The sequence below is a fragment of the Leucoraja erinacea genome, chromosome 6 (assembly GCF_028641065.1).
Source record: "Leucoraja erinacea ecotype New England chromosome 6, Leri_hhj_1, whole genome shotgun sequence".
In the NCBI taxonomy this organism is placed as follows: Eukaryota; Metazoa; Chordata; class Chondrichthyes; order Rajiformes; family Rajidae; genus Leucoraja; species Leucoraja erinaceus.
The window spans coordinates 36378100-36391403 of record NC_073382.1 but is presented as its reverse complement, the minus strand read 5'-3'; positions in this window follow the sequence as shown (position 1 = coordinate 36391403).

Below are 13304 nucleotides of genomic sequence, written 5' to 3'. Positions count from 1 at the left end.
GAGTATAAACCAAGTCTATCCAGTCTTTCTTCATAAGACAGTCCTGACATCCCAGGAATCAGTCTGGTGAACCTTCTCTGCACTCTCTCTATGGCAATAATGTCCTTCCTCAGATTTGAAGACCAAAACTGTGCGAAATACTCCAGGTGTGGTCTCACCAAGACCCTGTACAACTGCAGTAGAACCTCCCTGCTCCTATACTCAAATCCTTTTGCTATGAAAGCTAACATACCATTCGCTTTCTGCACTGCCTGCTGCACCTGCATGCCTACTTTCGATGACTGGTGTACCATGACACCCAGGTCTCGCTGCATCTCCCCTTTTCCTAGTTGGCCACCATTTAGATAATAGTCTGCATTCCTGTTTTTGTCATCAAAGTGGATAACCTCACATTTATCCACATTATACTGCATCTGCCAAACATTTGCCCACTCACCCAGCCTATCCAAGTACCTTGCAGTCTCCTAGCATCCTCCTCACAGCTAACACTGCCCCCCAGCTTAGTGTTATCCGCAAACTTGGAGATATTGCCTTCAATTCCCTCATGCAGATCATTAATATGTATTGTAAATAGCTGGGGTCCCAGCACTGAGTCTTGCGGTACCCCACTAGTCACTGCCTGCCATTGTGAAAAGGACCCGTTTACTCCTACTCTTTGCTTCCTGTTTGCCAGTCAGTTCTCTATCCACATCAATGCTGAACTCCCAATGCCGTGTGCTTTAAGTTCGTATACTAATCTGTTATGTGGTTCCTTGTCGAAAGCCTTCTGGAAGTCCAGATACACCACAACCCTATCCACGCTACTAGTTACATCCTCGAAAAATTCTATAAGATTCGTCAGACATGATTTACCTTTTGTAAATCCATGCTGACTTTGTCCAATGATTTCACCACTTTCCAAATGTGCTGCTATCCCATATTTAATAACTGACTCTAGCAGTTTCCCCACTACCGATGTTAGACTAACTGGTCTGTAATTCCCCGTTTTCTCTCTCCCTCCCTTCTTAAAAAGTGGGGTTACGTTTGCTACCCGCCAATCCTCAGGAACTACTCCACAATCTAAAGAGTTTTGAAATATTATTACTAATGCATCTACTATTTCTGGAGCTACTTCCTTAATTACTCTGGGATGCAGCCTATCTGGCCATGGGGATTTATCGGCCTTTAATCCATTCAATTTGCCCAACACCACTTCCCGGCTAACCTGGATTTCACTCAATTCGTCCAACTCATTTGACCCGCGGTCCCCTGCTATTTCCGGCAGATTATTTATGTCTTCCTTAGTGAAGACGGAACCAAAGTAGTTATTCAATTGGTCCGCCATATCCTTGTTCCCCATGATAAACTCACCTGTTTCTGACTGCAAGGGACCTACATTAGTTTTAACTAATCTCTTTCTTTTCACATATCTATAAAAACTTTTGCAGTCAGTTTTTATGTTCTCTGCCAGTTTTCTTTCATAATCTATTTTTTCTTTCCTAATTAAGCCCTTTGTCCTCCTCTGCTGGTTTCTGAATTTCTCCCAGTCCTCCCGTATGCTGCTTTTTCTGACTAATTTGCACGCATCATCCTTCGCTTTGATACTATCACTGATTTCCCTTGTTATCCACGGATGTACTACCTTCCCTGATTTATTCTTTTGCCAAACTGGGATGAACAATTTTTGTAGTTCATCCATGCAGTCTTTAAATGTCTTCCATTGCATATCCACCGTCAATCCTTTTAGAATTAATTGCCAGTCAATCTTGGCCAATTCACGTCTCATACCCTCAAAGTTACCTTTCTTTAAGATCAGAACCATTGTTTCTGAATTAACAATGTCACTCTCCATCCTAATGAAGAACTCAACCATATTATGGTCACTCTTGCACAAGGGGGCACGTAAAACAAGACTGCTAACTAACCCTTCCTCGTTACGCAATACCCAGTCTAAAATAGCCTGCTCTCTCGTTGGTTCCTCTACATGTTGATTTAGATAACTATCCCACATACATTCCAAGAAATCTTCTTCCTCAGCACCCCTGCCAATTTGATTCACCCAATCTATATGTAGATTGAAGTCACCCATTATAACTGTTTTGCCTTTGTCGAACTCATTTCTAATTTCCTGTTTGATACCATCTCCAACTTCACTACTACTGTTAGGTGGCCTGTACACAACACCCACCAGCGTTTTCTGCCCCTTAGTGTTTCACAGCTCTACCCATACCAATTCCACATCCTCCAAACTAATGTCCTTCCTTTCCATTGCGTTAATCTCCTCTCTAATCAGCAACGCTACCCCACCTCCTTTTCCTTTCTCTCTATCCCTCCTGAATATTGAATATCCCTGGATGTTCAGCTCCCAGCCTTGGTCACCCTGGAGCCATGTCTCCGTGATCCCAACTATATCATAGTCATTAATAGCTATCTGCACATTCAACTCATCCACCTTATTGCGAATGCTCCTTGCATTGAGACACAAAGCCTTCAGGCTTGTTTTTACAACACTCTTACCCCTTATACAATTATGTTGAAAAGTGGCCCTTTTTGATTTTTGCCCTGGTTTTGTCTGCCTGCCACTTTTACTTTTCACCTTGCTACCTATTGCTTCTACCCTCATTTTACACCCCTCTGTCTCTATGCTCACACATTTAAGAAACCCTTTCCCTTTAACTCCATCCTCCACTATCCCATTCGACACCCCACCCCCCTTATTCAGTTTAAAACCACCCGTGTAGCGGGCGGTAGGCCTCTGGGTAGTGTTGTAGAGCAGAGTGATCTAGGAGTACTGGGGCATGGTTCCTTGAAGGTCGAGTTGCAGGTACATAAGGTGATCAAAAAGGCTTTTGGCACTCGGGCCTTCATCAGTCAGATTATTGAATATAGAAGTCGGGAGGTGTCGTTGCAATTGTAGAAGACGTTGGTGAGACCGCATTTAGAATATGATGTTCAGTTCTTGGCACCATGTTATAGGAACGATATTGTCAAGCTTGAATGGGTTCAGAAAAGATTTATGAGGATGTTGCCAGGACTAGGGGGTGTGAGCTATAGGGAGAGGTTGAGTAGGTTGGGTCTCTATTCCATGGAATGCAGGAGGATGAGGGGGAAAGTTATAGAGGTGTATAAAATCATGAGAGGAATAGATTGGGTAGATGCACAGAGTCTCTTGCACAGAGTAGGGGAATAGAGGACCAGAGCACACAGGTTTAAGGTGAAGGGGAAATGATTTAATAGGAATCCGAAGGGTAACCTTTTCACACAAAGGGTGGTGGGTGTATGGAACAAGCTGCCAGAGGACGTTGTTGAGATTGGCTCTATCCCATTGTTTAAGAAACAGTTAGACAGATTCATGGATAGAACAAGTTTGGAGGGATATGGACCAAGCACAGGCAAGTGGAAATAGTGTAGCTGGGACATTGTTGGCCGGTGTGGGCAAGTTAGGCCGAAGGGCCTGTTTCCACACTGTATCACTCTATGACTCTTTGACTCTATGACATGTCAGTTTATAAAATAGCCGCTTTGTTCTTCATGTAGCTGAAAGCCACGTAGATTCAGCATTATTTGTGCCCTGAAATGGAAAGTGAACAAATTGTTGGCAAAAACGGCTGAGGTTTAGTTCCATTGCATCATGCTGGTATAGTTCAGTAGCATGAAGGATAAAATAATCCACCCTGCTCAAACGTTTCAGCCCCAAGGTTTAATAATTCAAAGGTTGAGAAGGTCACAGCTGAAATTATCACTTGTGCCTGCTTTCTGATTGTCATTTCTTCAACAACAATGTATTCTGCATTATGGTGGGAGAGTAATGTAAAACAAAAACTTTGCTCTGCTCTCTGGTGAGGGGTGACAAAAACTGTTTTAACTTTTTTGTCATGGTTTTCATCTTGTGAGATGAAAACCATGAGACCCTGGCTGCAATGGGAATATCAATTTCACAGCAAGAAACATAAAATACACTGTTCACCACTGTCATCATCAGGTTGATAGCCTGACTGATCGGAAAACTGGTTTACATCACTGTTGCTGTTGACAACTCCAATGTCTTCCTGGGGCAGTTGAATGTTAAACTCAGCTGACAGATTTCATTCTCTTAATATCTTATTGCTGTTACGATCACTTTTTGTCAAACATTTTTACTGTATCTAGTGAACTGTCTAGCTAAGAAAAGCATTTATTTCCATGTGGAAAAAAGGACTACTGTTAACTGATCTTTGCCCATCTCCATTTTCAGTCTCTTTTTCATTTCCTTCGTGTTGACATACTCCACAATATGACTGTCTCCTGTGGTAAAACATCTCAGAGAGTTATTCTGATCAGACCACTGTACTATTACTGGGTGGGGAAAAAAAAACCTCATATACAGTGGCTTGCAAAAGTATTCATACCCCTTGAATCTTTCCACATTTTGTCACGTTACAACCACAAACGTAAATGTATTTTATTGGGATTTTATGTGATAGACCAACACAAGGTGGTGCATAATTATGAAGTGGAATGAGAATGATACATGGTTTTCAAATGTTTTTACATTTAAAAACTGAAAAGTGTGGCATGCAAAAGTATTCACCCCCCCTCAGTCATTACTTTGTAGAACCACCTTTCACTGCAATTACAGCTACAAGTCTTTTGGGGTATGTCTCTACCAGCTTTGCACATCTAGAGACTGAAAATTTTGCCCATTTTTCTTTGCAAAATAGCTCAAGCTCAGTCAGATTGGATGGAGAGCATCTGTGAACAGCAATTTTCAAGTCTTGCCAGAGATTCTCAATTGGATTTAGGTCTGGACTTTGACTGGGCCATTCTATCACATGAATATGCTTTGATCTAAACCATTCCATTGTAGCTCTGGCTGTATGTTTAGGGTCGTTGTCCTGCTGGAAGGTGAACCTCTGCCCCAGTCTCAAGTCTTTTGCAGACTCTAACAGGTTTTCTTCCAAGATTGCCCTGTATTTGGCTCCACCCATCTTCCCATCAACTCTGACCAGCTTCCCTGTCCCTGCTGAAGAAAATCATCCCCACAGCATGACGCTGCCACCACCATGTTTCACAGTGGGGATGGTGTGTTCAGGGTGATGTGCTGTGTTAGTTTTCCGCCACACATAGCATTTTGCATTTAGGCCAAAAACTTCCATTTTGGTCTCATCTGACCAGAGCACCTTCCTCCACATGTTTGCTGTGTCCCCCACATGGCTTGTGGCAAAGTGCAAACGGGACTTCTAATGGCTTTTTTTCAACAATGGCTTTCTTCTTGCCACTCTTCCATAAAGGCCCGATTTGTGGAGTGCACGACTAATAGTTGTCCTGTGGACAGATTCTCCCACCTGAGCTGTGGATCTCTGCAGCTCCTCCAGAGTTACCCTGGGCCTCTTGGCTGCTTCTCTGATCAATTCTCTCCTTGCCCGGCCTGTCAGTTTAGGTGGACGGTCATGTCTTGGTAGGTTTGCAGTTGTGCCATACTCTTTCCATTTTCGGATGATGGATTGAACAGTGCTCCGTGAGATGTTCAAAGCTTGGGATATTTTTTTATAACCTAACCCTGCTTTAAACTTCTCCACAACTTTATCCCTGACCTGTCTGGTGTGTTCCTTGGGCTTAATGATGCTGTTTGTTCACTAATGTTCTCTAACAAACCTCTGAGGCCTTCACAGAACACTGTATTTATACTGAGATTAGATTACACACAAGTAGACTCTATTTACTAACTAGGTGACTTCTGAAGGCAATTGGTTGCACTGGTTTTTATTTAGTGGTATCAGAGTAAAGGGGGCTGAATACTTTTGCACGCCACACTTTTCAGTTTTTTACTTGTAAAAAAATTTGAAAACCATGTATCATTTTCCTTCCACTTCACAATTATGCGCCACTTTGTGTTGGTCTATCACATAAAATCCCAATAAAATACATTTACGTTTGTGGTTGTAACGTGACAAAATGTGGAAAAGTTCAAAGGGTATGAATACTTTTGCAAGTCCCTGTACATACACATATCATGTTGTCCAAAATGAAGATGAATTACAAATGAACATTGCACTGGAGATTATTCACGGGGAACAATCTTCGGAGTCCAGTTCGAAACAGAGAATCTCATATACCAGGAGTATTAATTAGGAATTTACCAGGATGTAGAATGTAATTATATTTTCCCATGAACACAAATCATTATTTTAGTTTAATATTGTCCAGATACACCAAAACCTCTAACATTATTTTTAAATGTATGTATGTTATATCCACTTAATTTCCTTACCTGTTCTTCTTCCAGATACGATGCTTTGTGCAGGGATATATCTCCGCAAAAAAAATAGTCATGCTGTGATACTGCTTACAATGAAGCATTCTTCATTGTTTAGTCTAACATCAAAGATATTTTATTTCCCAAATGTGAAGGTTGATACATATTTATACCATTAATCCATTGTGGCTTCTCATACCATAAAGGGGGCAGGGAGGAGAAAAAAGTTATTTCCTATGTTTGGTTGTTTTAATCTTCCATTCAGGTTGCCCCAGAATACTTTAAAGTCAATCAAATATTTTAAAGAGTAATTAGTGTTTGCAATATAGGAGACAGTGGGATTGCAGCATGTGAAAGCAATATTGATTTATTTACTGCTTTGATCAATTCCTTTTTATTTTTTGAATAGAATAAAAATGGCTAATGATCAAATGAAGCACCATGGTTATTTGTAATATGTATTGATATGGAGATCCAGTGGTTGTACTCTAAAATAAATGTTCAACTGACTACAACTCAAGATTATCAAATTCCCTTGTACATGGAAAAATGAATGATCATCTGCTTAATCATTTTGGTCTGATGTTGCATATGATCTTGCTTTACAAAAAGCACAATGGACAATTATATGTATTTCCTTAAAGTAATATGATTGAACAGCATTAAAACAAATTATTTAAAACAACTCTTTCCTAGAGTTTCCTGATTAATCCCATTGCTTATTCTTTCTCACAATTGGCCAGCTGGGATTACCAATGTGAGGCTGGCCGACTTCGGGGCTGTGGCAGCGTTGCGGCGGCGGCGACCCAACTTCGGGGCTGTGGCGGCGTTGTGGCAGCAGCGACCCGGCTTCGAAGCCTCGGAGGTCACAGGTTGGTGACCTGTTCTCCGGAGCTCCCGCAACAACAGCTTCGTCCGCTGGACTGGAGGGTGGCAGCTTCGGCAGCTTCGATCGCCCCGGGCTGTGGAGTTTGAACCGGCCCGTTTGCGGAGCTCGGATTCAGCCATGGAACTTACTTGCTATCACCCGGTGGGGTCACAACGGCGGAAGCTTGGATCGCTTCAACGCAGAGGGAGAACAAGGAGGGAAGAGACAAGGGCTTCAAGACTTTTGCCTTCAATCACAGTGAGGGGGGCCTGGTGGACTCACCGTGGTGGGTGTTAAATCTGTGTTTATTGTGTGTTTTGTTATTTGATTCTATGTTATGACTGCAATGCACGAAATTTTGTTCAGACTGAAAAGTCTGAATGACAATAAAGGATACTTGATACTTGATACGTATAATTTTTCTTTCCATATATTCATCCAATTTTCTTTTGAATATTGCCATTGAAATTATTTCCAAGCTACAAAAATACAAATATATGTTAAAGTATAATGTTTCTCATTCTTTTACTATTCTTTTAATTTTGTTTTTTCTCGTTCTAGATCTTAAAACTGAGACTTGTTTCTTCTTCATTCCTTATTTTAAAAACATCTATACTTATTTCCCTTAACTGCTCCTCTTTGACAAGAACAACTCCAGTGTTATTGGCCTCTCTGTATACCAAGTGTACCTCAAACCTGATATATGTTCTGGTGAATCCCTTATCTACCCTCTTAGAAACATAGAAACATAGAAACATAGAAAATAGGTGCAGGAGTAGGCCATTCGGCCCTTCAAGCCTGCACCGCCATTCAATATGATCATGGCTGATCATCCAACTCAGTATCCTGTTCCTGACGTCTCTCCATACCCCCTGATCCCTTTAGCCACAAGGGCCACATCTAACTCCCTCTTAAATATAGCCAATGAACTGGCCTCAACTACCTTCAGCAGCTGAGAATTCCAGAGATTCACCACTCTCTGTGTGAAAAAAGTTTTCCTCATCTCGGTCCTAAAAGATTTCCCCCTTATCCTTAAACTATGACCCCTTGTTCTGGACTTTCCCAACATCGGGAACAATCTTCCTGCATCTAGCCTGTCCAACCTCTTAAGAATTTTGTAAGTTTCTATAAGATCCCCCTTAATCTTCTAAATTCTAGCGAGTACAAAGAGTCTATCCAGTCTTTCTTCATATGAAAATCCTGACATCCCGGGAATCAGTTCGGTGAACCTTCTCTGTACTCCCTCTATGGCAAAAATGTATTTCCTCAGATTAGGAGACCAAAACTGTACGCAATACTCCAGGTGTGGTCTCACCAAGACCCTGTACAACTGCAGTAGAACCTCCCTGTTCCTATACTCAAATCCATTTGCTATGAATGCTAACATACCATTCGCCTTCTTCACTCTTAATGACATAGCTATCTTTCTTAATATAGACAAACATAATTTTTCTTAAACAAATTTACACTGAGCTTTATTTATTAATCTGTGCTTGTCCAAATTTTCTATTACTTCTCTTGGAAATATTTTAATTCTGAAAATTTGGTTGAATTATCTAATCACTGTGAAACACTGTTTAATCCATTCATTTTAAGGATACAGGGGGAAAAAGGCCCTTTGGCCCATCAAGTCCACACTAACCAGTAATCACCCATTCATTAGTTCTACCCTACACACAACACACTAGGGACAATTTATAAAAGGTAATTAACCTACAAACCTGCATGTCTTTTACTGCATTACTGGCTATGTGTAGATTCATTGATTAAGTGACTGAAGATTCACCATAAGTATCAGTCCAGGGAAAGAAAAACAATAGAGAAACAGACTGAATGCAGCCTTGGTTCTTGCCCCTGCCCTATTGGAGGGTTGCATTCAAAGTTAACCCCCAAATCATTATCTAATAAAGTGACGAGTAGTGGTCCTCCCACTTTGCAAACCAATTGGTCAAGCTACAAGAAGTTTCTGGAAGGTCACGACAGGTGTATAACTGCATTCCATCAGCAAGCCAGGACTGCAATAAGTCTATCTTAGTGGCCAGCAATGAAGAACCTCAACAGGACCCAGAAAAGCCAACAAGGACCACAGCCAGCAAATACCAACTCTGAGAGCTTCAACCATGGGAGCAAAATCAGCACTGAAACCATTTGAGCCAGGAGACCAATCTTTGATACCCTGGATGCCCGGAGCTCAGTGAAGACTTGCATGACCTAACCCAAATGTGCTGGATAGTGATTTGGGACTTGGATAGATAGTTAGAGCCTATGGTGTGTGTGATTAAATCTGTTTGTGTGAATAAAAGTGTGTTTGCACCATGAGCTGACGTGCTCTTCTCTATGCCTCGAAAGTATAAACTCCCCGGATAATACACACTTAAATAAATATTGGTTGAAGAGCGCTGAGGCAGAAGGAGCAACACTCTCTTCCAAGCTCCATATCATCCTAACGGTTCTACACCAACTTCTTAAAGACAATAAAGTAAGCAAGTAAGTAAGTAAATTGTATTTATATAGCACGTTTAAATCAACTCGTGTTGAAACAAAAGTGCTTTACATAGAAGAAAATATTAAGTTTACGTACATCCAAAAAAAAAAAAAAAAAATTAAAAAAATGACACAACACATTATGGAATTCAACATGAACATCCCCCCACAACAGAATCAACATTTTCCACTGTGGGGAAGGCATCAGAAAGTTCAGTCCTCTTCCTCTGTGATCACCCAAGGTGGGGGCCTATTTGTGGCCTCCGCAGCCAGTCTGATGTTTTCAGGCCCTCTTGCCAGGAAGATGGAACTCCGGCGTCGGGTGAACACTCCTCAGCGGTTTGGAAATGTCTGGAGAGGCCACTTCCTCCCCGGAGACCGCGGCAGCTGAAGTCCTCAGGCCGCGCTGGTTGGAGCTCCGACTCTGGCAATCTCGGATCCCAGGTTCCGGGGTGTTTTAAATCCAGCGCTGCCCACGGCTGGATGCTCCGCAGCCACAGCTCCTCGGATGTTGGAGTCGGCGGTCACAGCATTCCGGAGCTTACCGCAAGGTGACCCGGTAAGGCATCGCCCGCTCCATGATGGTGTCCCAGAGCTGTGCCGCCGCCGAAGCTGTAGTCCTGGCCGTTCCCGACAGGAAATGTCACTCTAGTCCGATGGTAGGCCATGAGGAAGGGGCGAAGAAGCAGCTCGGAGGGAAGCTGCCTCTCCGACCAGGTAGGAACTAGGAAATAAAGTTTCCACCTTCCCCTCCCCCCACCCACCACATAAAAGAAGACCTCCAACAAACATTTTGTTTTAACAGGACTAAAAATGAAAGTAAAAAAGGGTGAAAGGACGGACTGCAGGCAGAGCAGCCATACACAACGGCGCCCCACTCCTGCAATCCGCAATCTTAAAGAAATAAAGAAACAACATTATATGTAAACAAGATCCTTAAACAGAGAAAACAAATAGATATGGTACAATACTTTATTTGTTTACTGAGGTAAAGTGACCTTCATTTTTGTATACGACACAAGGAACTGCAGATGCTGGATTTTTTGCATAGAATTTAAAGTGCAATCTTAACATACAATTTTAACTCTGATGTTTTCCGCTCTTCTTTGGTGAATTCAAATAACAATTATGCATTTAATACTTCATCAGTCTCTCTCCATCCACAGAATGTTTTCTTACATTATTCCCTAACAGAGGACATCCTTTCTTTAACAGTGCTTTTGCTATTAATTTCCAATTATCATACTTTCCATGTCATCTTTTTGATTTATCCCCTGAAGTTTGCTCATAATTTCTTTCACTCACTAATTCACATTTTTAGATCTCTTCTGAACATTTTACACCCAGCTTGGTTATTTATGAGGTTGTTTCCGATTGCAAGACAAAAGCATTTCCTTATCAGTTTGCACGCCTGGTTTCTCATCTCTGCTATGGTCAGCATTATTCTTTTTTTTATCAGATATTCAAGTAGGTTTTAGTTTACCAAGGTTGCATTTTTTGCTGCTAACACATTCTTTTATATCTTCAAATATTCTGAGGAAAAAGAAAACTAAACACGTAGTCTAATATTAGCCAAGGTTCTATGTTCCCTGACCAAATAATTATTGGTATCAGCTACATTTAAAAACAAATCTAGTTTAGAAATATTGATAACATTCTCCAGATTGAAAAACCTTCAATTTTTCTAGAGGTGAAGCCAATTAAGTCATGGTATAAATTAAGAATTCTGGATCTTACTATATGAGGAAACATTTTAGAATAATCAAAATCATAATAAATTAACATCAAGAAGTTACTAGCAAGGAGGGTGATGCGTTGGCAGCAGAGATGAGATGTTGGTACAGCAGAAAGAATCTATTTAACTCAAGGTAAAATTTGTGATCTATTCCTTGTAGAAATTATGGCATGAAGTGGACTCTGGACAAGAAGCCCAGGATGTTGACCTCAAGATGACCGATGTGAATGATAATTCCACTGGCTAACAGACAGTTAAACAAAACAAAAAATCACCTTGGGAGATTAGCTAAATTACATGATGCTCTAATCCTCTAAAAATGATGGACAAAATATTTACCCTTTTATCCCTCTTAATGTCATATTTTACATCGAAGTCACGTGAGTGACTACGTGAAGAGCCCGCCAGCCCGCATGCACGTCAATATGTCGACGCATGGCGCGACAATTGGAGCAGTTCGAAACTGCTTCAGCAGGTAAGGGGAATATTTCTTTCAGGAACGGACCGCTGCTCCGAAAATAGTGGCAACGGGCTCGGAGAAGCTGGCACAGTTTGTGCAGTTGCCACGGTTGTCATTTTTCGGCTGACGGCACGGCCGGGACTGCGACCGCCGCGGAGGCTCCATAGAGGAGCTGGCGGTTTAAAAGTAACGGCTGCTGGCTCGGCCGGGACAGCGACCACCGTGGAAGAATGGGGCTCTACAGGAGCAGGCGGCTGTTTGGAGCATCTGACAAGCAATGCCTATACAGACACCTCCGTTGGAGCTCCGAAAGGGAGCCAGCCAGAGGCCTGAGGAAGCAACACATGGTTCAGAGTTGCGTTCTATTCCTCCCCTAAGAAACTCCATTGAGGCTCCAGAAGAGAGCAAGGACTCGGAGTCACTAGCAGGCACAACCTGTCTAGTGAGTAAAATAAATAAATAAATAAACAAACAAACAAATAAAGAAAGAAAAAATAAATGATTGAATAAATAAATAAAGTTATAAAAAGGAAATGTGCTCCTAGCTCAGGAGACACTAACAGGCTGTGTAAATCAGATGCCTGTGGGAGCAACACCTGGTTCTGGGTTGGAAATAAAAAGAGGCTGAAGGCTCGACCGGTGCAGCTATAGCCAGCTGTTGATCCAGGCTTACAGCACTGGCAGGCGTGACCTGTCCAGCGAGCCTCGCTGAGACTCCGAAGGAGCAGCTGGCCAAACGAGCAGCCTTTCGATCCAGGCTAGGAGAAACTGGCAGCGCAATCTGCCAAAAAAGGCAGAAGGGTGTCGGATTAAGCTCAGAATACTAAGGCTCTGATGGAACAGAAGAGGCCGAAAGGAGCGACCTGGCTAACCAGGCTGAGAGTTAAACTGGTAGCGTGCGCTGCACAGTAAGCTCCAGCAAGGCTCCAAAGAGGCTGTAGGCCGAAGGACCAGTCTGTCCTATGGGGTTCAAGATATGTGCAGACTTGGTCTGCAATGGAACTTCGCTGAAGCTCCAACAAGGAGGGCGACCAGGGGTCAGAGACGCTGGCAGGTAAGGAATTTTGTTTCAGGAATGGGCTGCTACTCCGAAAATAGGTGCAGCAGGCCCGGAGAGGCTGGCACAGCCTTTGCAGCTATTGTGCAACTGTGCAGCTATATAGCCTGTGCGGCTATATTTAAGAGGGAGTTAGATGTGGCCCTTGTGGCTAAGGGGATCAGAGGGTATGGAGAGAAGGCAGGTATGGGATACTGAGTTAGATGATCAGCCATGATCATATTGAATGGCTGTGCAGGCTCGAAGGGCCGAATGGCCTACTCCTGCACCTACTTTCTATGTTTCTATGTTTCTATGCCGTAGAGTCTCCGAAAAGGAGCAGGCAGCTAGAATCAATAGGCTGATGGCTCGGCCGGTGCAGCTACCACAATTGAGGCTCACCTCTGTTTTTTGGCTCCAAGGGAGCAGGAGAGCTGACGGGTGCGGCCGTACAGACACCTTCGTTGAGGCTCAAATAGGGAGCCAGCCAGATGCCTATAGGAACCA